Raw genomic sequence first — 24,544 nt, forward strand, 5'->3', positions numbered from 1 at the left:
GGGCCCCAGGGCGGCAGCGCAGGCCGGGGCGGAGCGGGAGGAGGCCGGGGCGGAGCAGGAGGAGGCCCGGGCGGAGGAGGAGAGCCGGCGGTAGCGGCAGTGGCAGCGGCGAGAGCTCGGGCGGCCGCCGCCGCCTCCTCGCGAGCGCCGCGCGCCCAGGCCCCGCTCGCATGCGAGTCACGTCCGCCCCCTCGGCGCGGCCGCCCCGAGACGCCGGCCCCGCTGAGTGATGAGAACAGACGTCAAACTGCCTTATGAATATTGATGCGGAGGCTAGGCTGCTTTCGTAGAGAAGCAGAAGGAAGCAAGATGGCTGCCCTTTAGGATTTGTTAGAAAGGAGACCCGACTGCAACTGCTGGATTGCTGCAAGGCTGAGGGACGAGAACGAGGTCAGAGCGCTTCTCTTATGCCGCGAAACTCTCCCTTTCCTCTCCCCTTCGCTTTTTCTCGGGCTTCCAGGGACTGGGGAGCAAACCCTGTAGTGTCACCCACAAATACCAAGAGGGAAGAGGGAAGCTTCACAAATTACTGGAGCCTCTTCAACATGGCTGACAAATATAGTTTTAATTCCCTATACCCCTTTTAAACCTGTAGTTCTGTGTGCTCTTCTCTCCTCCTAATGCTCGTCCCTTCCTCACCCAGAAAACTTACCTTTGTGCCTCCGACGAGCCGGTTTCCCGGCCTTTTAATCCGCAGAAAAGTGATTTTTAAATTTGCTTTCCTTTCTAAAATAGTTCAGCTTTGGGGGGCACTACTTTTCCCTTTAATCCTCTGCCCCCGTTTCTCTCGTGTGAGTGAAACGACTCTCCCGTTTATCCTGAACAACCTCAGAGAGAACACTGATACGGTGTTTTTCTACCCTTTTATCAGCTGTAGGGTCTGGGTCTGGGTTGGTGTCTGCCTCCTCCTACCTCCTTATCCCCCTTTAGGGGGCTGTACGAAGTGAATGTCACAGGGAGTGGAATTAGAGTACACTGAGTGGGGTTTTGTGTGTGTGTGTGTGTGTGTTTTTTTTTTTTTCTTAAGTCCGCGCGTTTTGTTAGCGGCGCTGAGTGAAAGAGGAAAGAATAGTTTCTCCGGTTCCCCAAACAAGACCAGAACTCACTTTTCTCAAGGTACATAAGTCTGCGCTGGGCTGAGCCTTCCAGCCTGGGGTATGTATGTAAGAGAATTTATGGACAAATCTGTGTCCCGGCTTTGTGCTTCTCCCGAATCAGCTTCGTTTGGTTCCTTGGTAAGTGACAGGCAGACACAAAGGCAGGCGCAGGCCCGGGGAGGGGGCGGGAGGGGGTGGGGAGCGCAGCGTTGAGAGTTGCAAGACTGCAAGGTCAGGGGCGCCGAAAGAAATGAAACCCAGTCCCAGCAAAGAAGTGAAGAGCAGATTTGTAACAGTCCCATCCAAATTTTTCTTTTGGCCTCTCTCTTTGGTCTTTCATCTCTCTGCCTTTCTCTCTGTGTCCCCTCTCTTTTCTTCTCTCTCATACACACACACACACACACAGGCACGCACAGACTCCTCGCATCTTGCTGAATCTTTTCACTGGGACTGCTTGTCTAGTTTTATTAAGCTAACAGGGTTTCTATGGAGAGTTTTCTACCTATGACATAATAAAGTGTGGCCTAGATAGACTCCTGGAAAGGCCGCAAATGAAATATAAGTGTTACTTGCTGGTTATTCCCCTCATGATATACTTTTAATTACATTGAGTGAGTTCTCCCTTCTTCATCTAATGTTTGGGAATTGAGAAAAGGCTTATTTTCCAGCGGTAAAATTTAGTGAAATATTTATATATTTTACCTGTTTAGGGAGTGGAATACATTCATGAATTTAATATCTCAAATCACACATTGTGCTTTTTCGCCTTCAATCAGGGATTATAATGGGAAACCTACATTCAAAGATATTCATCAACAAATGATCCAACATAGAAATAAGATTGTATCTTAAAGGAAGTTGGGATTCACAGAGAAAAGACATTGGTTTGGTTTGGTGTAAGACTGGTGGTATTGTTGCCTGGCTAATGAAATCATTACATTTGCATTTTAATGGAAAGTTGAAATACTAAGGGGAGTTATGTTCTTTTACATGTTTGTATATGTGCTTAATAATGTTTGGAATAGAATATAAATTTAAACACAATAAATATTGATTTTTTAAATGTTAAGCAGAGAACTGTTACTGAAGGGTTGGATAATCAAACTGAAGTTTAGAAGACAATTTATAGGATTTAAAAAAGGATAGAAGGAAAAACACAATAACAGACATTTCTCCATAAGTCGAATTTGCAAAACTATTTGTCCTTGATAGTTCACTTTGTAATTTTCTGTTATGATCTTTGTTAATTTCATGTAGTTAAGTTTGCTTTAATCATTGATACGCGGGGTTCCTTCACATGATTACAAGGGAGAAGCATTACTTATCTCTGTGGAATAGAAACGGTTCATTGGTTAGTTCTTATTTGTCAAAAAAAAAAAAAAAAAAAAAAAACTTAGGATTTTACTATTAATGCTGTTCATGGTAAACTATCGAGAAAACTATGGTTAATTATTCCAGCAATTCCGAATTGAAAACAATTCCTTTTGCTAACAAACTAGTATTTACTTTTTGGAGACAACTTTTCAAATGTGGTATATACTGTCTTCAGGCTATTCAACTAATAATAGATGCAACATTTTCCACTCAATAAATAAGAATAACTACATTGGTTAATAATTTTGAATATGAAGGCCTGTTTTTTCCTGTCATCAAATTTAGATTCTTGTTATTTTGTGCATCCTACTTTTATGCTGAAAATAGCTGCTAATTAATACTGTATAAAGTATTTCAGTGATTATAAGGAAGAGATGTGTGTGTTAGTCACCCCTGTGAATAAAAGTAACATCCTTTGTTGGAAAAGAGAAATTATTTTAATAAGTATGGGATAGTTTACAATAAAAGTCATAATCCTCAGTTCTTTCTTATATGTGATCGTACTACCTAAGTGCTCCAAAAATTCCATAGGACTGTCTTGGGTTATTGAATTTTAGGAGCATGAAAATGGACAATAACAAGATAGATAGCTTTTCTTAACTATGACATTGTTTTGCTTATTTTCTTATTGAACTAATCATTAATGAGAAATTAACTTGCAGTGAGAGAAGTCCCTTGCTTTGTTTAAATTGTCATATTTGCCAAACTCTTCTTAAAGCTTTAATTAGGTCTGATGTGCCAGTTTATGCCAGAAGCCAGAGGAATTGATATGATTTCGAGGCAGTGGCACATGGTCCTACTAGACATTGGCAAGTGAACATCACTTCCAGAACAAGTGAAGTGCACCTGCCAAGGAGTTGTTATGAAAGAATTCCAAAGTCCTTACTGGGCACTGGTCTTGTATTAGGTAACAAGAACCAGAGTTAATGTTTTAGTTTCACTTGTTGAAGTTAAAAGTTCCCTATCAATTCTTCTAAGACTCCACCCCCAAATAATGTTAAAAGTCAAATGTCACTATTGAAATGTATTTCCTTATTTGCTGACCTCATTAAGAAGCCCTTCTTATGATTCATAGGCACACCTCACAGAAACTCTTATTTTCCATCCTGCCCAAAGTCTGAGTAGGTCAATTCTTATGAATTCTTATGAAATTACCTTGAAATAAAATACCTTCAAAAGTTATGGACGCTTGACATTGTATGTCAGTATTTTATAATATCTAATATTTAGAAAATATTAGATCTACATTTTGTGCTTTAATTGCTTCTAATGCAATTTTTTTTGTTATTAATAGAATTTCATAGTTGTATCTGGGAATTTCAAATTGCTGGAAAGAGTCATCTTTGTTTTATAAATAACCATATAGACTGTTTTAATATAATTGTTTCCTACCTTGGGAACAGGCTAAAACTTTGGACCAGCTGTCAGTATTTGTTCATCAGAATAACACTTTGTCAATGATTATTCTACCATTGCACAGTAGTTCTTAAGGATAGTAATGGTACCAAACCCAGCAGCAATAGAGTATCTCCCAAGCCAACTTTACAATTGGAGCCTTAACTGTGGGAAAGACCAGTTGCCAAGTAGAGCTGGTGGTTATCTGGGAAACTGTGCTGAAGAACACAACCACAGATGATTTTGCCAAATATACAGTATTTACTTGGTCTAGATCTCCAATTTCTATTTCGACTCACTGCCAAAACTGAGTGAATACTGCGACATTATTGAAGGAGGTTATGCAGTACATCTGTTGGTTTGGTGTATAGTAGGAGAGAAGGATTCCAGGAGGGAAAGGGGAAAGTGAGAGCATGTTAATCACTGTGACTGCAATCCAAAAAGAATTATGTATATCTGCTTATTTCCAGCATTATTTTTGTCCTATATTGTATATTGCAGAAACTTGCTGACTTAAAATAGATATATAATCTTTTTCTCAATAGAATAGATATTTGGTTCTCCATTCCAAATAACAAATTTTGGATGGGCGTGTTGTCTCATGCCTGTAATCCTAGCACTTTAGGAGGCCAAGGTGGGAGATCACTTGAGGCCAGGAGTTTGAGACCAGCCTGGGCAACACAGCCAGGCGCCAGTCTCTACAAAACATTTAAAAAAGTAATGGGGCATGGTGGTACATTCCTGTAGTCCCAGCTACTCAGGATGCTGAGGTAGGAGGATGGCTTGAGCTCAAGCATTCTAAGTTACAGTGAGCTATGATCACACCACTGCACTCCAACCCAGGCAACAGAGAGAGACCATATCTCAAACAGTAACAACAACAGCAAAACCAAACAAACAAAAGAGCACATTCTATCAGCTTTGATTTATGTTTTCTTCATTTGTAATGACATGTAGTTAAATGTGTCATGCTTCAAAAATAAGGAACAGATAGTAGGTGGATTTTCAATATAATATATATTACATATGTTATATATTTTCAATATATAATATATGTAAAAATAAATTTAGTGATAATATCATCCTACCTGCAGTTTTAAGAATTCAGAACTCAGGCTGGGTGTGGTGGCTCACTTCGGGGGGTGAAGGCAGGAGGATCACTTGAGGCCAGGAGTTCTAGACCAGCCTGGACAACATAGTGAGATAGCTGTCTCTATTCAATAAAAAATAAAAATAAAAATAAATTAAGAACTCAATGCTTTATACTCACTGAAAGTTGTTCCTCTAAACTGACTTGAAATCATGTTCCAAATAAACTGAGAATTAAAGTAAGAGACGAGGCTGGGTGCAGTGACTCATGCCTATAATCCCAGCACTTTGGGAGGCCAAGGCAGGTGGATGACTTGAGGTCAGGAGTTTGAGACCAGCCTGGCCAACATGGCGAAACCCCATCTCTACTAAAAATACAAAATTAGCTGGGCACGGTGGTGCACACCAGTAATCACAGCTACTTGGGAGGCTGAAGCCCGAGAATCACTTGAGCCTGGGCGTGGTGGCTCATACCTGTAATCCGAGCACTTTGGGAGGCCGGGGCAGGTGGATCACCTGAAGTCGGGAATTCGAGACCAGTCTTGCCAACATGGTGAAACCCTGTCTCCACTAAACATACAAAATTAGCCCGGTGTGGTGGCACATGCCTGTAGTCTCAGCTATTCTGGAGGCTGAGACAGCAGAATCACTTGAACCCTCCAGGAGGCAGAGGCTGCAGTGAGCTGAGATGGCTCTGCTGTACCCCAGCTTGGGTGAGACGGAGCGACTATGTCTCAAAAAAAAAAATAAATAAATAAATAGGAGAAGAATAAATTGGGATGAAGTGTTTTTGAAGGACAGTCTAGGATATAAAATGAACTGGTTGTTTGACTAAAAATACTACAAATGTTTCTTTCAAATTGCATTGCTTTTTTGTCTATTGGAAGGTAGGCACTGATTTCTATGTCTTTCTATTCCCTAATAGAACCTACTATTGACCTCTCCGTCAATATTTAATGGATGATATAGAACTAGTGAAAAACCATAGAATTTAACTAGAACAAAAAGTATAATCTATTTTCTTTTCCTTTTTTTTCCCCCCCGCCCGAGATAGTATCTTGCTCTGTCACCTAGACTGGAGTGCAGTGGCGTGATCTTGGCTCACTGCAACCTCTGCCTTCCAGGATCAAGTGATTCTCCTGTCTCAGCCTCCAGAGTAGCTGGGATTAGGAGCGTGCCCCACGAAACCTGGCTAATTTTTCTATTGTTATTAGAGACAGGGTTTCACCATGTTGGCCAGGCTGGTCTCGTACTCCTGTTCTCAAGTGATCTGCCTTCCCCGGTCTCCCAAAGTGCTGGGATTACAGGCGTGAGCCACTGTGCCCAGTCTAATCTATTTTCAATGTATAAGAGAAAAATGTGATGATGGTAGGAGTAATGGTGTGTTTTCCTTACATTTAATTTCTATAGGCTATGGCAGTTGCCCTATAAAAGCCACCCATTTTAAGCGCAAAAGTGAATAGTTTTTAGTAAACTTATATGGGATCATATATTTTTAATTAAAATATTTATTGAGATAATTATAGATTCATATGCCATTGTATGAAATAATACAGAGAGATTCCACATACACTTGCTCAATCTCCCCCAGAGGCAACATTTTGCAAAACTATAATATCATATCGCAACCATGATACTGACATTGATATGGCCTACTAATCTTATTCAGATGTTCTCAGTTTAACTTGTACTTATTTTGTGTGTTTTGTTTTATACCCTTTAATCACATGATCACATATTTTTAAGCCTTTTTTTTCTCAAAACAGAAGTTTAGCACAAAGGTTTAGCAGCTTATCAATCATGTGATTGTGCCATTATGCCATATTAAAATGTGTGTCAGAATATAAGTTTTTGTTTTCTTAGAAGTCCTTTTTTTGATAGAATGGCCTTTATGTTAAAAATATTTTAAGTTGCTTTGTGACAGAGTAAGTTGATGTCATTTAATTCTCATCACAACCCTAGAGATAGGTATTATTCTTATCCCTGTTTATGAATGAGGAAACTGAAGCCCAGTGAGGTTAAATAACTTCCTTGAGTTCATACAGCCGATATATGGCTTAGGCTTAGCCAGCATTTGAGTTAAGCAGTCTGTCTCTAGGGCCAAATCTTTTAATCACTATATTATACTTCCTCATTATCATTGATAGTTGTAAAAGTGTATAATGTGGACTATGTAGAACAAGTCATAAAAGGAAATTTAAAATGCATACAGTTGTTCACATGAAAACTTGTAGCCAAATGTTCATTACAGCATTATTAATAATGGTAAAAGATGGAAACTACCCAAATATCTATCAGGTCATGAGTGAATAAACAAATTGTGGTATATCCATACAGTGAAATATTATTAAGCAATATAAAGGAATGGATTATTGATAAATGCTGTGACACAGGTGAATCTGAGAGGCATAACAAAGGCCCCATATGATATGCTTTCAATTTTAAGTAACATTCAGAATAGGCAAATCTAAGGAGACAGAAAGTTAGCTAGTTATTACTAGGGGCTAGGGGTGGGAGGGAGGTGACTGCTGGTAAGTATGAGATTTCTTTTGGGGATGATGAAATGTTCTATAATTAGATAGTAATGATTGCCCAACTCTTTGAATATGCTAAAACCCACTGTATTACATGCTTTAAAAGGATGAATTTATTGTATGTGAATTATATTTCAAAAAGCTGTTGTTATAAAAATGAATATAGTTGAGTTATTTGGTTTATGTTATGTCAGAAAATGTCTTACATCTCATTCAAAAGAAATGCAGGAACTGTTTGGATTGAATGAGGCTAAGCGTTATCTTTCTAGGAAGATGGCATTAAGGAGTTTTATTATGCCTGTAATCCTGGCACTTTGGGAGGCCAAGGCAGGAGGCCAGGAATTTGAGATTAGTCTGGACAACATCCTCTTATAGATGAGAAAGATACTTAATCACTCAAAAGTTGGCATTGTGTTTCGTGATAACAATAGCCTTTAGAGTTTATATGGGAAGATTCAATAGATAGTGATAGGTTATATGACTTGGTAAACAGGGCTTAATGTATAGGTGCAAGAAACTTTTTCAGATGTCTTTAGTTACCCAGCCATTCAGTTCAGGGGATGTAACCCAAGTGTTAAAAGGAATGTGACTGGGCGCGGTGGCTCACACCTGTAATCCCAGCACTTTGCCAGCCCAAAGTGGGTGGGTCTCTTGAGCTCAGGAGTTGGAGACAAGCCTGGGCAACATGGCAAAACCCCATCTCTACAAAAAATGCAAAAGTTAGCTGGGTGTGGTGGCACATCCCTGTAGTTCTAGGTACTTATGGGGCTGAGGCGGGAGGATAGCTGGAGCCTGGGAAGTTGAGGCTGCAGTGAGTCATGTTGGTGCCCCCACACTTCAGCCTGGGTGACAAAGTAAGACCCTCTCTCTCACAAAAAAAAAAAAAAAAAGGAATATCTATAAAAATTGCTGTTCTTGTTTGAATTGCTACAAAGTGCAGTTTAATCTACAAATAATAACAAATTACTAGATTTGGGGGGGTATTAATGTCTTATCTATGCGAAAACAGAAGGGCAATGCAGGGCAGAGAATAAACTTCAAAACTTTGAGTTTGTTAACTGTTGATATCTCCACTTGTCATGTTTCAGATCTTAAAATTAAAATGGCGAAGTATCTCATAGGGCTTAAGCAAGTGACTCTTTTTCTGTTAACTGATGTTGTGACATGTTGAAGATGTAAAATAAGGTTGAAAAGGGAATTGCTCTGCAGCAGTCTTCATAATGCCAGGACAAAATGAGAAATGGTTAGGGCCCGAATGATGATGGCTCTCCATCTTTGCTACGCGTGGCCACAAGTATTTACAAATACCAGCAGAACTTCTACAAACCGCTTAATGGTAAAATGAGTGCAGATTTTTAGCACTAGTCCCTATGGAACTATGACTTGTAGTTTTGGACACACAGGGTGAATTACTTGGGGTTGATTGTATTTGAATTTCTAACCTTATGTAATTCTAGATACCAGACATTCTTGTTTTGCAATGCTTCTCTCCCTTTTTATTCTCATGAGAACGTTGGGTTGCAGCCAGTTGGATCCCATACCTTGGGACCATGACTGATAACCAGAATGGAGAAAATTCACTGATCTGGAAACATTGAGCTTTAGGCTAAGGTTCAGAGACATATTTAAGATAAATACGTGATTGTACCCTATAAGGAAGTATATTGTCTTTATATAATTGTTATGATCACTTTTTCAATGAGTAACTGTAGAATTTTGCTTTTTAAGAGTATGATCATAGCATCTATTTGTAGATTTGTTGAATATGTGTGGCAAGCCCAAGATAGATGCTCATGTTAGACCCCTCAAGAAGTTGGTGTAGTGATGGTTATGGAAAGCAGTAAAATATAATTTAGGTTCTGTTCTCCTTACTGGAGAAATGAGTAGCTTACTTATCTTCACCCTCTCTTGTTTCTCTTAAAACTTTGGGAACCGCCTCAGCTGACTATAAATTTTTGTACTAGTATCTCTATAATTCTAAAAAAGTTGTTCACAAGTTTGAGTGTCGTACTTCATCTTTGCTTTTTAACGCCCTTCCAAAAAATGTAAATCTGTTCTCACATATTAGGAATATTTTGATTTGTTGTTAATTTTTAGCTTTGCTTTTTATAAGTAATTTATACGGAAGATACACCATATTCAAAAGAAGAAAAATGGGCTGAATTTTTGCTGATGTACTACTCTCTTCAAAGGGAATTGCCTATGTTCAGGCATAGAAATGCAGGCAGTCTGACATTTAGGTATGCCATACAGAGTATTGATATTTTTAATTTGCTACTTTTAACATTTTGAGATTTGTCACAGTTTGTTCTGTGGGTGGGTAAAAGTAATGGTAATTTTAATTACAGTTGTCGTGCCTCATTAGCCATTGCTAAAACCTGCCTTACCAAATCACTTATTTTCTTGATGCAGTGTTAAATCTAGCTTCTATGTCCACATTATACATTAATGAGAACATTCATCCATCTCTCAAATGAGTTATTATTATAGTAGTTTCTCCTGAAATAGATAATGCATTAAAGAAAAAAAGCTTCAATAGGGATAATGAAAGCCAGATAACATAGCATGGTATCTGAGTTATTCCTCCTGTTTTTCTTACCTGGCTGCACTAAGAAGGGCACTCATTAAAAATTACCATAATTATTAGTTGTGCTGCCTCTGAAGTAGAGCACCAGAATTTGAGAGTAATACAGTGATACCACACCCAGATTGTATCCATAATATACTGTCCTCGTCTTATTAATTTTTTTAACCTGTTTGTTCTTTTAGCACTTTTCCTGCTTTTGTTTGAAGTCTCTTGCTTTGAAGTTATAGAATTTTTATATTTTCCATTGACTGTAAAGTTATCTCAGCTCTTTTATAACTTTTCATGATATTTGCATTAAAAGGATCACTTTTAGCAGCCTGTAATTAGTTCAGATGATTATTAGCTTTTTGTTTGTTCTACTGTGTACTCTACTATATACATTATAACAGAAGAAGAAACCATTTTGACAAATACAGTATCTGATAGTTCATCAAATCAGAGTGAACATCTTAAAACGTGAATTGAGTTATTAAAATATTAATTCATTTACATTCCTATTTTAATATACCAAATGTAACTGATGAAAAGAAGAATACCATAAGTGGGTACCTTTCAAAAATGAAGGAAGAAAAAATCTCACAACTAAAGATTCTTACCACATAAATTATTTATTTTAGTAAATAATTAGTACAAACAGATACATTGTAGCAGGAAAAAACATACTTTAAACTTTGTCTTGTCAATTTTATCTTTCTTCCAATTTAGCCACTGAAATGTTTTTTTCTCCAGTGAAGTTATATTATCTACCTAAGTTGAATGTAAAACAAGGTTGTACTTTACTTTTGGAGTTGTCTCCCACATTACAGCTTGTGGAAAAACGCTGGCAGAAAGCAAATCTAATAGACATTTTGCTTTTGGCTCACCTTATTAATGGCTAAGATTTAATTATGTATTTCTACTGAAAAGCAAACTTGAAAAAGACATTTGGTTAGTAACTGGGAACTAAAAATTTGTTTGTTTTTTTTATTTTATATTTTTTGGTAGAGTCTCACTCTTTTGCCCAGGCTGGAGTGCAGTGGCATGATCCTGGCTCACTGCAGCCTCCTTCTCCTGGGATCAAGCGATTCTCCTGTCTCACCCTCCCGAGTAGCTAGGATTATAGGTGCCAGCCACCATGCCTGGCTAATTTTTGCATTTTTAGTAGAAACAGCATTTTGCCATGTTGGCTAGGCTGGTCTTGAACTCCTGACCTCTAGTGATCCACCCACTTCCACTTCCTAAAGTACTGGGATTACAGGCATGAGCCACCACTCCAATACCAACTTATTTACTGTTACAACTTATTTACTTTGAAACAACTTATTTACTGTTAAAAAAAAATGTGGTTCTTGTTTCAAATAAGAAATTTTGTGGACATCAACTAATTTTTTAAACATATATTGTAGTTTTAAAACATTTTTATCAACATGTTTTTCAAGAGCATGGGAAATCTAGGGTATGGCATTTTAAAGTGACTTTAAAGACAATTCTTGGGTTTTGTTGAAGTCAGAATATTTTTAAAAATACATTGAGTTTAATTTACTACTGACAGTTTTTCTTCATTTAATTTTTTTTTTTTTGCATTGTTATAATTAGTCATGCCTTAATCCTCAGGGTTTTTTGGAAACTCTTTATATTTAGGAGTTAAAAACTTAGTTGTTGACATTGAAATTTTTCTCTAGTATTGATAAGAATTCAAGTGTTTAAGGAATGGAGTTTACTTGTTTTCTGTTCACAAACCCACTGTAAAAGATATAATAAATGTAGATGAAGGTGAAATCTGAGATAGGAAGAGAGGTAAAATACTTTTTTTTTTTTCTTCACCCATGGAAAGCCATTGAATGCTGAATAGGTCATGTTGTAATTTAATTGGGTGTAAATTATAACTTTGTAAGTCATTTGCCTATTTAGTGTATATCTCTGGTTTTTATGTAATCCATCTCTCGTATCCCAGTTTACACTAAAGTAAATGAGCAAGCAAGAATAAGTCTTGCAAATAGAGGAAGTAGAAAGTGCATTCAGAATGGATTGCTGAAATTATAAAACTGATCCTAAATTGAATTAGGTAGAGCAGTTAATTTAGATTACAATAAATGCAACAGGAAAAAAAAATTCCAGTTCTTCCTCTTTTTTTTGGAAAGAAAGAAAAGAAAAGAAAAATCACTCTTAGTTAGAGATAATTCCTTGACATCTGTATGATCATTTTTAGGGCCAAAAAATAGTAGGTTTCTCTTTGGAAATTGTAGAAGCTTTCTCTCCTTCCAGTTACACGCGGTCACATCAACATTTGACACGTGGGTACCGTGCACGTGGCAGCACTATTTACAAACACTATCCTAGGATTCCAGAGACTCTTATGTAACAGTGGAGAGAGTAAGCTTTGAGTGTCTGTGGGCGGAGGAATCAACACAGTTTAATTCATGGTCAGCGAGCCCTTGTCTGACTCTGATAGGGTCATGAACCAAAGATCAAGGTGTTTGGGTCAGGATCTTCCCTAACGCACGGTTTTCCTACAAAACCCTCAAAAGCTGTGCCTAAATACAAGATTAATCTTTTTTATTTTTATTTATTTATTTATTTTTATTTTTTTGAGACGGAGTTTCGCTCTCGTTGCCAAGGCTGGAGTGCAATGGCGCCGCGATCTCGGCTCACTGCGACCCCGCCTCACCGGTTTAAGCGATTCTCCTGCCTCTGCCACCCAAGTAGCTGGGATTATAGGCATGCCCCACCACGCCTAGCTAATTTTGTATTTTTAGTAGAAAGGGGGTTTCTCCATGTTGGTCAGCCTGGTGGTGAACTCCCGACTTCAGGTGATCCGCCCGCCTCGCCCCGCAAAGTGCTGGGATTACAGGCGTGAGCCACTGCTCCCGGCTAAGATTAATCTTTTTATGCCCTGCAGCAAAACGAACTAGTCATGCCGAACCATTTTTGTGATGTGGGGAAATATGAGCAGATGATGCTTTGGATCTGATTATAATTCACAGTACCCTTGTTATTTCCGTGAGGTTTGCATACCTGCCTCCCAGCCTCACAAAATGCCTTTAAAAAATTACATCTTGGCCGGGCGCTGTGGCTCACGCCTGTAATCTCGGCATTCTGGGAGGCCGAGGCGGGTGGATCATGAGGTCAAGAGATCAAGACGATCCCGGCCAACACGGTGAAACCCCGTCTCTACTAAAAATACAAAAATTAGCCGGGCGTGGCGGCAGAAGCCTGTAATCCCAGCTACTTGGGAGACTGAGGCAGGAGAATCGCTTGAACCGGGAGGCGGAGGTTGCGGTGAGCCGAGATCGCGCCATTGCACTCCAGCTTGGGCGACAGAGCATGACTCCGTCTCAAAAAAAAAAAAAAAAAAAAAAAAAGTTGATATTTGTAAGCATCTTAAAAAGCAAGAGAATTCATGAATGACTTCCCAAACTAAACAGTCGGAACAGAAAACACTCAAGAAAACTCTTGGTTAATCATGCTCCTTAGTATACTATTATACCTGTCTCTCCCCTTTCCGCATCCTTGGTAAATTCTCTCAACCCTCCTTCATTTTTAATTTCATATCAAGACCTAGAGCTAAAACAAGGACAACAAAGCCTTAAGTCTCTATATTTAGGGAATGTGTCTTCTATCCCAAATTGATTTTTAGAGCTTTTCATTTATTTTTATCAATACAAAGCAAGTTGAAATTTAAAAAAATAAGGCATCAAGAATTTAAATGTCTAACCATGTGTATTTGGTGTATGTGTATTGGTGCTATTCTTTAGCTGTAAGCAGACTGGTTTGAATATTTAAAGTATGAACAGAATTTGAGTTCTTTTTGTATTGCATCTAAGGATCATTTGAGATGGATGTCATCATTGATCATCCAAAATAGAAGGCTTCTTGCCTAACAAAGAATTGAAATTAGATCATGAAAGATGAAATTTATAGTTAATTGAAAAGTTAGCTCATTTGACTGCTTCTTTCATAGAATTTGCTTTTGTAATTACACTACCTTTCTAAAGATAGGAAAAATCAGTCTTTGAAATGTGATACTATAAATGACATATTTTTAAAAAATAAAGGATCTTTTCCCAAGAGCTAAACCAATCACCAAATCTGTTTTTTTAAATTATTTTTATTTTTATTTATTTATTTATTTATTTATTTATCTTGACAGAATCTGCCTCTGTTGCCCTGGCTGGAGTGAAGCAGAGCGATCTCAGCTCACTGCAACCTTCACCTCCTGGGTTCCAGCAATTCTCTGCCTTAGGCTCCCGGGTAGCTGGGATTACAGTCACTTGCCATGACACCCGGCTAATTTTTGTATTTTTACTAGAGACGGGGTTTCACCATCTTGGCCAGGCTGGTTTTGAACGCCTGACCTCGTGATCCAGTCGCCTCAGCCTCCCAAAGTGCTGGGATTACAGGTGTTTTTCTTTAAGTAATATTTGGTATAAGAGAACTTTATATTTGACATAATTTAAATATTATCTGACCAAATCTTTTACATATGGAAACTCAGGTTTTAGCCATTTAACATCTAAAGCTGTTCTCATTTAGAAGAAATTACCAAAAGAGTGACTCATTTAACAATGAAATCTAAGGATAGATATTTTTTCATTCTGTTGCAGAGCAAAAACAGCCTTCTGGGTATGAAAAGATATTACTTATTTAGTGTTTATCACTTACAATTTATTATTGTACATTTCCGATACATTGAATTAAGATATGGTGAGAGTAGGTTGTAGATTTTTAAAAGTTCTTATTTGCTTGATTTATCAACTTGCTTTTTTAGTGCCGGACTAGAAATGATGTATTTCTCTCAATTATCCTCGGCCTAAATAGTAAAAGCTTGGGTGAAATTACTTATGGGTGTACTTTTCCTGCACAGAGCAGAGCCGTGACTGAACACTCTTGAGCATTAACAAAAATCATTTTATCTTATATTAGAACATTAATATTTTCCTTCTTTCTCAGACCTCCATTTCACAGTAAATCATATATGGATATAAGCTGCAAGTGCTCAGAATTTGATTAAGGCTATAAGTTAATGAATTTCTGCTAAAAGGATTTAAATATAACTTTCATTTGACTGTACTTTAGTTTCACTTGAAGGAGCAAGCAGGCAATAAACATTGATGTATTCAGTGCATAGACTATCTTCATAAAGATGAGACTGAGTGACAGTTGTCTCTGTATTATAAAATATCAAAATGGTAGATTGAATGTGATGCATACCAAGGGGCAATGTGGAAATTTTAGGCTGTTCATCTTTTTTCAGTTACTACTAAGTGTGTGTATGTGTTTTGAACTTTTCATATTTAAGCTGAATCCTCTTTGGTAGAAGTGGTTAAACAGACTATAGTAAAAGTCTCTGTCTAGAAATATAAAACGAAAATATACTGATGTCTTGCATTTTCCCTAATATCTTGAAGGTGCACAAAACCTTCGGGGTTTTTTGCATAAACTACTTTTATATGGTTCCTGTAGAAGACAACTGAGGCACCAAACACACAAAACAAACAGTTTGCTTCGTGATGGTAACATTCGTGCGAGGGAGTTCTCTCTTGCATAGGAGTCCCAGGTTACCCTAATGCCTTCCCACATGGGTCAAACACATGGAGCTTTCATATTTACACACAGCTCCAGAATTCTGAAGCCTGCAGTTGTTTAACAGTGGGGTACGGGGATAAAGAGTGGTGTCTGTCTCACTGTTTAATGACCTGGATCATGAATATTGATACAGAATAAGAAAGCACTGTCCTGACTGAAGGGGAAACATGGTAGATGCCTAAAGGAGGCTTTTACCTGCCTCACATTGTTTATTTTAAACTATCATTACCACCTGAAAGGAGCTTTTCACTTTGAACTTAAAATAGTAGCTTTTAACCCTGACAAGCAAGTAAGCACTTTAGTATTCAAGAACCGAAGGTGACAAGCCCTGAGGAGTGTTACTGTCTTTCATAATCAAGCTGACTCAAACTCTTTTAGAAGCTAGTATAGTAACTTCACCATCTTTATTAATAACGTTGCTGCATACCTTCATATAAACAGAGTTGGAGCAAAAGCTGCATTTTCTTGTTTTAAGTGTGTATCTATTATTTACATTTTATTTGTGAAAATATGCCATTCGTATTACATATAGAAATACTTTCCAAAATCACTGTTTGTATAGAACTATTTTGCTTAACATTAGGATTCTGTTGAAGAGCCTATATCTGCAATAATATGGGGAGAGAATCCCCTTTTGTGTGATAGCTTAATGATAAAGAGAAGGAAAAGGTGAGAAGTAATTTTGGAAAATATGCAATGATAAACTAGTGGTATTTATTGAACTAAACACCAGCAACTGTGCTTAGCATGGATAATTGTCTAAAAGGATGAGAAAAAAATGTAAAAATCAGGAGACTATAAATTTTTCAATTAAGAATAAATTTTCTATCACAAATTATGAACGTTTAAAATACCTGTTTTAAACTCTTTTTCCTGCTTGTAACAAATTATCAGACTTTTTAATCTACCTTTTTTGAGCTTTTCATCTTTTTCCCTGAATTACAGATTTAATTCTGTGTATGTATGTGTGTGTTTGAATATATTTTTATATTTTAGATCTAGATTTGTAAACTAGAGCTGTTTCTAACTGCTTATAAGACACTGCCACCTGGATTGCCACCACCTTCACTTCAGTATTTCAGTAAACAATTCATCAAAAATGTAGTTTATTTTCAAACATACAATCATGGATTGTTACCAGCCGAAAGGACTTTAGAGACTCATTAATCCCATTCCTTGCATTCATAGATGAGAAAACGAAGGCATGGGAAGGTAAAGTCAGTTGCCTCAAATAGCATAAAAGCTATGTATATTTCTTTTTTTTTTTTTTTTTTTCTTTTCTTTGAGACGGAGTCTCGCTCTGTCGCCCAGGCTGGAGTGCAGTGGCCAGATCTCAGCTCACTGCAAGCTCCGCCTCCCGGGTTCCCGCCATTCTCCTGCCTCAGCCTCCCGAGTAGCTGGGACCACAGACGCCCACCACCTCGCCTGGCTAGTTTTTTGTATCTTTTAGTAGAGACAGGGTTTCACCGTGTTAGCCAGGATGGTCTCGATCTCCTGACCTCGTGATCCACCCGTCTCGGCCTCCCAAAGTGCTGGGATTACAGGCTTGAGCCACCGCGCCCGGCCGTATATTTCTAATAATAGCTACTATTGATTAAGTTCTTATGTTGGGTTAAGTACCATGCTAAACACTTTCCAGAGATTATCTAATTCTTACATCATCTATATTTTTGTTGGTGCTATTTCTCTCCCCACTTTACTAAGGAAGAAACCAAGACATGGGGTTAAATAACTTCTCTATAAATTTTGAATTATCTGTGGCATCTCCCTATTTGTAAATCTCCATTGTCTCTTTGTTCATAATCAATGTAAATCAACTCTTAAACAGTTGTATGCCAACAAATAGCCTGGTGTTTGGAGCTAGAAAGATTCAAGAGTGTATATGTGTGTGTTCCAGCTTTATTGAGGTATAATTGACAAGTAAACAGTGGACAAAACTGTACATATTTAAGGGATACAATGTGATGTTTTAATATACATATACATTGTGAAGTGATTTTACAATCAAGCTAATTCACATGTCCATCACCTCTCAGTCATTTTTTTGTATTTATGGTGAGAACACTTAAGAGCTACTCAAATGTAGTCAAGGATACCAAACAGTAGTAACTGTAATCACTATGATGTACATTAGATCTCCAGAATATATTAAATATTCGTCTGGTATAACTGAAGCTGTGTACCCTTTGACCAACCTATTTCCCCTACTACCCAGCCCATGGCAACCACTATGTTACTCCCTGCTTGTATGAGTTTGACTTCTTTAGATTCTACATGTAAGTGAGATCATGCAATAGGAAGATCTAGTTTAGAATCCTGACTTTCTCCACCTGTAAAATGAGAACAACTAATAATTCTTATCTCTTGGATTACTGAGAGGATCAGATGAAGTAACATAAATAAAACAGCCAGCATGTTACTTGGCAAAATTGTAGTGATTGAACGAATATTTGTTTACTCTTCAAGCATGTGTTGAGCAACTGTGTATCAGGCAAGAAGAAAGCCATTGTCTTTACCCTTCTGGAATATAGAGGCTCATAGGAAATAATCAATACTTTGATTTTTTTTTTAAAGCATAATGAGATGAAAATTAATAGGACTCATAGACCGGTCAGTTGAGGAATTTCCCAGGATGCTTCTAGCCTCTGCTCAAAAGGTGTGAGTTCCCAGTTGCCTGAACAGGTGCTAGAGTTGGCATAGCTTTCTCAGTATTGGGACCTGACAGGGAGATTGCACAAGTGTAACAGCACAGCCTCTGAAGATTGGCTCACGGGGGAGAGATGAAGGATTACTTCCATCCCTTTTATTGTTTCAATCAAGATATAAATTATGAGCTCATAGTACCATCCTTTCACCATCATCCTTTATTGTCTTTATTAGATACAATGAAAGGATACAAGTTTGTCCATAGAAATATTAAACGATAGCAGGCATTATTTAGAAAGTACTAAGGTCTGTAGATATTACTGGTTTTTCCCCTATTTTATATCATATTTTTAGAAAGAAGAGACAAAATTTTGGCATACCTTGCTTAAAGATAGATGATAGTCGGCCGGGTGTGGTGACTCACACCTGTAATTCCAGCACTTTGGGAGGCTGAGGCGGGCAGATCACCTGAGGTCAGGAGTTTGAAACCAACCTGGCCAACATAGCGAAACCCCGTCTCTACTAAAAAATACAAAAATTAGCCAGGTGTGATGGCGGGTGCCTGAAATCCCAGCCACTCAGGAGACTGAGGCACGAGAATCACTTGAACCCAGGAGGCAGAGGTTGCAGTGAGCTGAGATCATGCCATTGCACTCCAGCCTGGGTAACAGAGGGAGACTCCCTCTCAAAAAAAAAAAAAAAGATAATTGTCTTGGTGTGCTAATCAGGAGCTTCCTGTGAGAATGGAAATTCCTTACATGGCAGTGTCACGGAATTTTGGGCCCATGTGAAAGATGTTTTTGAGTGTCTCTTAAAATAGTTAATGGTTTAAAAATACATTATTTATATGTCAGAAACTGTTAGCTTTCATTGAGATTGAAGTTTCTTTGAGATCTAGGATCACATCTTGTATATCTATTGAATTTCCCACAATAATTATCGTGCAAGCAAATGAATAGCAGACCCTCAATAACACTTACTGATTATTGCCATGTATAAGTTGGGAGACTCTTGAGTACCTTTCTAAGTTTGCACTTAGGGAAATACAGAACACTAAATGAAATGTTTGATTGGTTGCTTAGTTTCCACAGTAACTTTTCAAAATACATAGGATCATGCTAACGAACAAACAAAAAAAAACTATTTTAAATACTACAGTCATAAGTATGCCTTTATTATTCTTACCCACAATAATGCATTTGCTTTAAAAAATTATTTATCAGTGTCAGACCATACCTTTCTGAGTCTCCACTATGTAAGATGTGAAAGTTAATATTCTTCAATTCCAGCTACTTTTCTTGCCTTCTGTGAACTCCTGTATTCCATATCATTACTTCCTATTGCTAAATTTATAATATTTATATTCTGGTTTGCATCTATAGTTAATTCTCTTGTGCTTCATTTCTCAGTGCTAATTGAAGAAGAAAACCCATCATTTACAATGTCATGATTGTAATACATAAAATTCACTGTAACACCAAGCAGTATGGTTGAACATGTAGAAAAGGAAAAACTGATCCTGTGACACTAAAACTTAGCTTGTTCTAAGGATGCTACTTTAAGCATTAGGGTAAAATGGATTCCCTTTTGCTAAATTCTTTCAGTTCCTCAAAATTTTGCCACATTTTTGTTTCTTTCACATTTGGACTTAGATTTTCCTGTAAGCATTCCAGTTTTCTTGAAATTTTTAATTGCATTTTTTGTTCTTGTTGACAGAAGAAACATTTTCATCATATCACAATGATTGTTTCAGATTTCTTAATTATACCATTTGATGAATGAAATACACTTTCTTCTTGAAGTCTGATTTTTCTGTTCTAATTTAGAGTTTCTTCTCATTTTTCTCCCGGCTATGTCTATTATTGCTTTAGTCTCATGTCTTTGTATTTGATTATTATTTTTCTTTTTACTACTGTTTTTCTTCTTTAAAAAAAAAGGTTTTTACAAATATTGTGCTGAGTCCTTACATGTTCAAAATACCTTTTATTTTTCCTCATAGTGCATTCATAAATTATTGTGATTAGAACCGTAAGTTCAAAGTAATTTTCTCTCAGAACTTGGGAAACATTGGTACATTGTTACCTTTCATCTAGTATTGCTTATGAGATAGATATCTGATGCCAATCTGATTCTGTCTTTCTTAGATAACTTTTTTCCCTATTCACACGTTTATTAGGATCTTTATCTTTTCACTTCTGAAATTTCTCCAGATATGGCTCTGTTAAAATGTATTCTTCTCAGGACTTCATGATTCTGTACAATCTGGAAACAACTGTCTTTATTTAGCTTTAGGTACTTTTCTTCCATTGTACCTTTGATCATTTCTTCTTTTTTTCTCCCTATCTTTATGAAACTCATGTTAATGGTGCATTGGAACTTGTGAACTGATTTTTCTTATTTATTAAGTTCCCTCACATATTTTTAATCTGTTTATCTCTGAATATTTTATTTTCTCAACTTTTGATATTTTTGTTAGTTGAAATTTAATTCCCAAAAAGTCAATTTTCTATTCTCTGATTGTTTCTTTTTAATGGTAGCCTATTTTGTGGCTGAAATCCTATAAAATGTATTAAATTTTGTGGGAAAATTAGGCAAACAAAGAAAATTAAATTTTACCTAACTATATCTGAAAACAATACAACTAAAATTAAGAAAAGTGCATATATGTGTACACGTATACGTACGTGTATATAGGTGTACACATATGCTACGTATACATGTAGTATATGTAGTATATGTACATGTAATATATGTAGTATGTGTATATATGTATATACACATGTATATCTATATACATGTATATGTACAAATACAAAATATGTATATAATAGTTTCACTGTACTTTATTTGCTCCCCTTTTAAAAATAATAGTGCTGGAGTTCATGATTGACTAATTTTCAGAACTTGGTGTGTGTGGTTGTTTATTAAGCCCTCAATATTCCCATATAATGCTTTAGTATTATAGTGCCCAGGCAGAGTCGACTGTGCTAATAGTCCTAGCAGTAGAGGTTCATCCTGTACAGATCTAAGGTGTAACTATTTTCATTTCTGGGCCCTTGAAGATACTTTGCTAGTCTTCATATCTGTTACCTATCTTGCTGTTCAATAATAGGTAATAGAAAAGAGATAAAACTTAAATGTCATCATTTTCCACTGCTTAGCAATCTTTAAAAATAAATGTGAAACCCAAAAGGACATAATCTTGCCTAGCTTTAAGGAATGAAGGAAACACTAGAAACAACAGAGAGAAAAGGAATAACCAATCCTCCAACACGTTCTGTTGACTCTACCTGTATAGTCAGGATCTGACTACTTCACACCATTTCACCAATTTCCATCTCTGTTCAAACCACCTTCATGTGTTACTTTGAAAAGTGCAGTTTCCCTGTCGTGGGTTTCCCTGTTTCTAGCTTTGCTCCCCCTTCTTACCTCACTGTGGGTTTTTACCCAAACAAAAATTCAAGTGATCATTTAAAAATTAAGTCAGGTCATGCCTCTCCTCTGCTTAAAACCATTAATGGGTCTCTGTTTCACTCAGAATATAAGCCAAAGCCCTTTTCATGACCCACCAGTCCTTGGCTGCTATTTGTGTTTCTGATTCCATTTCTTGCCACTACTGTCCCTCATTCTATTCTAATTTCCTTGGTTTTCTTGCTGTCCTGTCAACAAGAAGAGCATCCTTTTTCCTCTAGGCCTTTACACTTGCTGTTCCCTCCTCTTGGAGCACCCTTCCTTCAGAGAGCCACAGGTATTGCTTCTATCTTTCCTTCTAAAATCTCCTTGAGTGTTACTTTTTCAGAGATAAATTCCCTAACCATTCTGTCTAACAGAACTATCACTCTTGACCTTGCCTTATTTTCTCTCTCTCTTTTTTTAATTTTATTTTTTTATTTCCATAGGTTATTGGGGAATAGGTGGTGTTTGGTTACATGGGTAAGTTCTTTAGTGGTGATTTGTGAGATCTTGGTGCACCTATCACCTGAGCAGTATACACTTCACCCTACTTGTAGTCTTTTATTCCTCACCCCCTTCCCACCCTTTTCCCCTGAGTCCCCAGAGTCTATTGTGTCATTCTTATGCCTTTGCATCCTCATAGCTTAGCTCCCACTTATGAGTGAGAACATACGATGTTTGATTTTCTATTCCTGAGTTCCTTCACTTAGAATAATAGTCTCCAATCTTATCCAGGTCATTGCAAATGCCATTAATTCATTCATTTTTATGGCTGAGTAGTATTCCATCATATAAATATACCACAGTTTCTTCATCTACTCACAGATTGACGAGCATCTGGGTTGGTTCCATATTTTTGCAGTTGTGAATGGTGCTGCTATAACCATGTGTGTGAAAGTATCTTTTTCATATAATGACTTTTTTCCTCTGGGTAGATACCCAGTAGTGGGATTGCTGGATCAAATGGTAGTTGTACTTTTAGTTCTTTAAGGAATCTCCACACTGTTTTCCATAGTGGCTGTACTAGTTTACATTCCCACCAGCAGTGTAGAAGTGTTCTCTCTTCACCAAATCTATGCCAACATCTACTGTTTTTTGATTTTTTAATTATGGCCATTCTTGCAGGAATAAAGTATCGCATTGTGGTTTTGATTTGTATTTCCCTGATCATTTGTGATATTGAGCATTTTTTTTCAATATGTTTGTTGGTCATTTGTATGTCTTCTTTTCAGAATTGTCTATTCATGTCCTTATCCCACTTTTTGATAGGATTGTTTGTTTTTTTCTTGCTAATTTGTTGGAGTTCCTTGTAGATTCTGGATATTAGTCCTTTGCCAGATGTGTAGATGGTGAAGATTTTCTCCCACTCTGCGGGTTGTCTGTTTACTCTGCTGACTGTTCCTATTGCTGTGCAGAGGCTCTTTTGTTTAATTAAGGCTCACCTATTTATCTTTGTTTTTGTTGCATTTGCTTTTGGGTTCTTTGTCATGAAGTCTTTGCCTAAGCCAATGTCTAGAAGGGTTTTTCTGATGTTATCTTCTAGAATTTTTATAGTTTCAGGTCATAGATTTACGTTTTTGATCCATCTTGAGTTGATTTTTATATAAGGTGAGAGATGAGGATCTAGTTTCATTCTTCTACATGTGGCTTACCAGCTATCCCAGCACCATTTGTTGAATAGGGTGTCCTTTCCCCATTAATTTATGTTTTTGTTTGCTTTGTCAAAGATCAGTTGGCTGTAATTTTATGGGTTTCTTTCTTGGTTCTCTGTCCTGTTCCATTGGTCTATGTACCTATTTTTATACCAGTACCATGCTGTTTTGGTGACTATGGCCTTCTAGTACAAAGCCAGGTAAGGTGATTCCACCCAATTTGTTCTTTGTGCTTAGTTTCGCTTTGGCTATGTGGGTTCTTTTTTGTTTTCATATGAATTTTAGAATTGTTTTTCCAATTCTATGAAGAATGATGGTGGTATTTTGATGGGAATTGCATAGTTTATCAACCCTTGGCAAAATGTTTCTGCTTTTCTTAAGACATTTTTATTGTCTGCTGTCCCCAGTAGATGTGAGTACTATGAAATGAGGAACATTGTTTGGGTCACTGACATGTAGCGTCAGCATACCAAACAGTGGCTAGCACATGGTGGGCACTCAATAAATATTTGTGGAAAGTTAGAGTGAATGAAAATGGTTTCTAAAATGGCAATGACTGTAGTCCCAGCTACTCGGAAGGCTGAGGCAGGAAGATTGTCTGATCCTCAAAGTTTGGGGCTGTAGTGCACAATGATTGTGCCTGTGAATAGCTACTGCACTCTAGCCTGGTCAACACAGTGAGAACCCATCTCTTTTAAAAAATGATAATGAAATAATCTTATTTTTACTGCTTTTTTCTTTAAGGCTGCCAGTGTTGTCTTGTCTTTACTGATTTCTCCTCATTGGAAATTGAAGATAGATAAAATATCCATTGATTATTTATAGGTAAAATTAGGCTTTTGGATCCATGAGGTATAGCTGAGACAATCTTCCAGGAGCTTCTGGAGCCAAGGAAACACTGGTCACTAAAATACCATTTATATTGGCAACTACTCTTTTTTGATGCTAGTGTTTCAATTACATTGTGTGTTTACAAACCTGTTGTGGCTACTTCAAAATATAAACATGATGTGCTACACTACTTGTTAGTTTTGAATAACTGATTTATAAATAGACTTAGGGTGTGCAAGCCTCCTGCAAGATGAGCACTGCCTGTGTTCTTCCTTCTGCTTCCTTTATTTCAGTTGTGTGTCTACTAACTTCCTCCTCTTT

At 37.2% G+C, this 24,544-nt stretch overlaps 1 protein-coding gene across 4 annotated transcripts in view; it reads left to right on the forward strand.

Annotated features, from left to right (window-relative positions):
* The first annotated feature begins 286 nt into the window (after positions 1-286).
* TET2 (tet methylcytosine dioxygenase 2) overlaps positions 287-24,544 on the forward strand; it is a 131,927-nt gene continuing 107,669 nt past the window's right edge. For all 4 annotated transcript variants that reach the window (XM_015138929.3, XM_015138928.3, XM_028848654.2 and 1 more), the window contains exon 1: positions 287-390. The gene's annotated coding sequence lies outside the window, so the exon portion shown is untranslated. The remainder of the gene's footprint in view (positions 391-24,544) is intronic.

The sequence above is a fragment of the Macaca mulatta genome, chromosome 5, assembly GCF_049350105.2.
Source record: "Macaca mulatta isolate MMU2019108-1 chromosome 5, T2T-MMU8v2.0, whole genome shotgun sequence".
NCBI classification, from domain to species: domain Eukaryota; kingdom Metazoa; phylum Chordata; class Mammalia; order Primates; family Cercopithecidae; genus Macaca; species Macaca mulatta.